Raw genomic sequence first — 4,907 nt, 5'->3', positions numbered from 1 at the left:
TGCAAAAGTTGCACCAATTAAACAAGGATAAAGCTTTTCAACAGTGAATGCATTTCTGTGACCATTTTTACATCTTTATTTAGCAAAAACAAAATTATGACAACCACATAGGTGAATCATGACCACATATTAAACACACTAATTTACAACCAGAACTTCAATGCATCTCAGTCAAAAGATCTCAAGAACCAAACTAACTTCACTAACATTTTAAGTTATTTGCATTTATAAAAACCGAGGGAGGGTTTCAAGTTTAATAATTATCATTTCTGTATTTTTTTTTTATAAAGTAGTAGGAGGGAGCGTGCACAAGTGTGATGTTGAAACTTGCACCTTCAGCCGCACATGCACATGGCCACTGGGCGAAGGCGGTTCAACATCTTGTATCATTTTCTCTGCGTATTTGTTGACTCTGAAAACGCTTTTAGGAATGTGCTGGTGGTTTACACAGCCTTGCTTTTTCATCAGACGGACGTTCAAAGCAAACTTGTTTTGTCAAACATATATAACGAAATATTTACATAATTCTGTCCACATCAGTCATCGTAGTTAGCCATGTGATGACAAAATCCTCACCCAGACGCTCTGTACCCTCCTCCAAGAATTAAAACAAGTACATTTCCAAAATTCCTTCCATTCTTTTGACTTTCTTTTTTTTGTTTCCTGATGATTACGTTTTTGAATTAAATTAACAATTTAAAGCATTAAATGAAAAAAAAGAATGGTGCAGAATATTGACACATATTGTTATCAATCGCAGAAAACATTTCATTTGAAGTTTGTATTATGTTTCAAGCAACTTATAAAAGGGTTTTTTTGGCTAACTAGTGCCAAAAGTCACTTTATTTTGGATTTAAGCATCTCCCATGAAAGTGGATTGAGCATAAGTCTGTCCTGTAATGCAAAGTCATGGATTAGAAAGCTGTTGAGGTAAAATAGATGTGATATTTTAGTCAAGTGATTGGATAATGTTGCAAATGAGGGATTTACCACTTAATTTGTGATAGAAAATGATTTTTACCTTACGATTTTACATGCAAGAACATAAAAAAGCAGAAACAAAAACGGCCTAAAGGCCTCATTAGTATTGGGAAAGAGTTGCATGTGGTTAAACAATGTACATGCATATGTTTATTTTCTTTTCTATGAAATAAAAGCCAAAATATTGTATACACTAGAGTCAAAGCATTTTCTTTCATGTTCATTTTCCACAATATCACAGCTTTTTCTCATTTGTAGATATTTATCATTAATGCCTAATCTGTCACATCTCACCACACTGTGTCCACACAACACTTCCCATAGTGTGTCTCTGGGTAGTTGGAGTTCCGCTAAACATATTGTGTTATTTTCATCAAGGATAATGCAACTGTTTAATAACAGGCAGGCATTGAGACTTGACAAAAAGCAGGGCTTGAACCAGTAAAAGGTTCAAGGAGTGAGAGTTGGCGGTGAGATTTCATCTGTTTGAATGACCTCCGATGTGAAAAAAAGGTCTCACTTGGACTGCATGCTGTTTAGAAGGGGGTTTCATGGAAAAAATTATAACTGGGAACCGTGCTGAAATGATAAAAATAAAATGTGTGCATGTGTAGAAAGAGGAAAGCATTTTATGAGAATTGTTCAGGTCTATTCATCACGTCTGATTGGATCATAAACATCTAAAACGTTGGCGCCCCAAGTCTTCTCTTTCAATATATGCCCCGTTTTATGACACATAAGTTTGAATTTTGGGGATCCATAAAGGTTTTGTGTGTGTCAAGGCATTGCAATTGGATGGACACAGGAGCAACACAGTCTTGATTAAAAAAAAAATAAATTTAAAAAAAAAAAAAAAAGGGAAAAGTAAAAGATTTTGCTTCATCTTAAATAATTTACGAAACCTTAAAACTATAGGTTTCAGCCATGGTTCTATCCCTCTGTTTGGGAGTTTTTAATAGAACTCTTTGTGGTAAACATTATCTTAAGCTATTTTCACATTGGCTTCTGCTCGGCAACCCACGTTTAAGCGACCGCGTCCAATAAAAGATCTGTGTAAACACACATAAATGCGTGTTTTTAGGCTTCTGCGTTCATAATTCTTACGTTCACGCATAGCTTTTATGGCACTACACACGTGGCTTTTGAAAGTGTGTTCCCAATTAAACCAATTTAACCTTTAACCAATCGGGATTTCGAGTTTGGAATATGTATTTGGTTTATTTGGTGAACCTAGACACAGCAACAAGCCCGGCGACACCTGAGTTTGTTTTTCAAATAAGGATTAAATATGAGGGATGCTAACAATGAACCAAACTGTTTCCCAAGTCGCAATATTTGCACCACTTTGACATTTCCCACTTTGCCTCTTTCAACTGTAGATAGCAGCTAGTAAACAAGCAAAAAGAAGAAGCCCCTCCTTGTTGGTCCAGTGTGAACACCATGGGCTAAACTCAAGTTTGATAATTTTATGGTGTACACAAAGCTTTAGAGTTCTAACCAATAAATGTGAAGGTTGGCTTTTGCATTTTAGTTGTTGTTTTCATGTTATTTTACATTTATTCATTATTTAGGTTCTGTTTCTGCCAGAGTACAAGAATGTGCTTCCAGTACCTCCCGGTCAGACCTGTGCTTCTTACACTATTTGTTTTTTCATTATTATTTTCATCTTCGGATTTATTTCAGTTTATTAATGTTTTATTTTGTCAACCTTGTTCAATTTCTTTAATTATAGCCAAATGTTTCATGCTTTTTGATCTCATTTTCACAGAGATTTGCCTCTTGCTCTTTATTGTGGGCAAAAAAACAAACAAAAAAAAAAAAAACACTACACTGGCCCAGATGGAAGAATCCTGCAGTCACCACCTTGATCTTACTTCGTCTGATCTGCGAATGCTTCAGCTAGCGCCCTACTGTTCAGGTCACAATCCAGCTTGTCTGCTCCAAGGAGAGTCAAATATTTCCCACTTCCTGTCTGTTTCTTCATGGTCTCGTCACGACTCTTTCATTTTGTCAGCATGGCCATGGTCACCAGACCAGATTCAGACCCTTCTTAGGGGGGGTTACTGTACTGATATGGGATTTTTGTTTTGTGACATAGATTTCTTTTATAATAGTTTTAACCCCAGGACTTCTATCGATTTAAATATGTATTAAGCCCATTTAGCTCGAAAGTTACCTTAATGTGGCATCTAAATAATTGCAAAAACATAAGTGAGTCTTATGTTTCATGAATGAAAATCAATGCAGGTGTCAGGAATGCATTTGGTATGTGACAAAATGTCATTAAAAATGGAATGATAAATTCTATAAAAGATTTTAGTATTATTGTAAAATATAATTTATCACCAACATTTAAACTAATACAAGTATGTTTGAATGAAAATATCTGATTTATTTCTTAAAAAAGCAATAGACAGACCACTTAACAATGAGAACTAGTGCTGTTAAATAAGAGAAGTTGTCAATCATTGTACTGAGTGCCAGACTGTTAATTGTGTACTTTTATACTTGGTGTGTAGAATATGTAATCTTTGTCCCTAGTGGTAGGTATAATGAACTTTTTAAAATATGGTTTGGAAGTGTCGACCTGTAATAAAATCTGAACAGCATCTGGTAAGAATCCTGCAAAAAGTCCTAAAATGTTTTGTTTTTCAGGTACAAACCATGCATTTCCTTTATTCTGTTATCAATACAACATTTTAAATGTGTATATCAAGTCATTTGCAACATTTTTATTTTCATTTTTGGGGCTTTTCTCTGCTGTGCTTGAAAGGTTTTTGCTGAAAAAATGAGAACGTGTGAACTGATCAAAGATTTGAGTCAAACAAATAATCCTCTGTGATCAACATCAAAAACTGATGACATCCTCAGATTCATGCTCTTCTAGAAACTGTTTGGTTGATCTGACATTAGTGATGCAGCAGACTTCACAATGATATCACTGTGTCTGCTCGCTTGAGAAGACTTTCATTCTCTGCCACGGCAGACGATATGAGCCATACAAACTCAAATTAAATTTATGATTTGCATGATGCAAACACAGGCAAGAAATCAAAGCCTTCCACTGAGTCATTTAGCATATTTATTTAGCTGGCAAGTTTACGGGCAATCAGAGACCTGCCTGTGTGAACTCCCTCATTTGTATTCGTTTGTATTTTCTGCTGACACACTCTGGAAAGTGCCGACCCAGTGACAGCCACTCTCTCATTAGCAGGTTTTGGTGGAGGCTGCAGAAGTTGTGGGTGGCCTGGAATTGGAGAAAAGGGCTTTTTCTTGCCCGTATCTGCCTTTTCTTTCCACAGAGACCAAAAGTCTCCCATCAACCTGAATGCATCCTTTTCTCAAGGTCGACCCAGGCTCCAAAGCATCCAACATTTCAGCAGAAAGAAATCTTATCCAAACAAAGATACGGTGCAGTTATTATTTACAATGGAAAGCATATGTGGAGGAAAATGACTGGATCATGGCTGCACCAACAGCACAACCTTATAAAACTGTGAGTTATGAAGCTTATGAAGCTTACCAAATGTGAAAAAATTATTTATTGTGTCTTCTTTCATTTCTGGTAAAAACTGTATTTAATATCAATTGCAGCAATGAGTAAAATTACCATTTCTTTCACAGTAATATTTTATTATTGATGCAAAAGTATAACAATAAAAGTACATTTGTTTTTGAAGTTGTTGTTTTTTTAGAGTTTAGACTTTTCACATCTCCTTTAACCTCTTAAGACCTAAGCTAATATTTGAGCTAGACCTCAACACACGTGATCACAGGACCCAGTTGAGCAGAATTAACTACTGTGGTAATACACACACTGGCCACTTTATTAGGCACACCTGCCCAACTGTTCCTAAACACAAATTTCAATCAGCCAATCACACGTAATCAATGCATTTAGCCATGTAGACATGGTCAAGACGATC

The sequence above is a fragment of the Oryzias melastigma genome, linkage group LG1, assembly GCF_002922805.2.
Source record: "Oryzias melastigma strain HK-1 linkage group LG1, ASM292280v2, whole genome shotgun sequence".
In the NCBI taxonomy this organism is placed as follows: Eukaryota; Metazoa; Chordata; class Actinopteri; order Beloniformes; family Adrianichthyidae; genus Oryzias; species Oryzias melastigma.
This window is presented reverse-complemented; position numbering follows the sequence as displayed.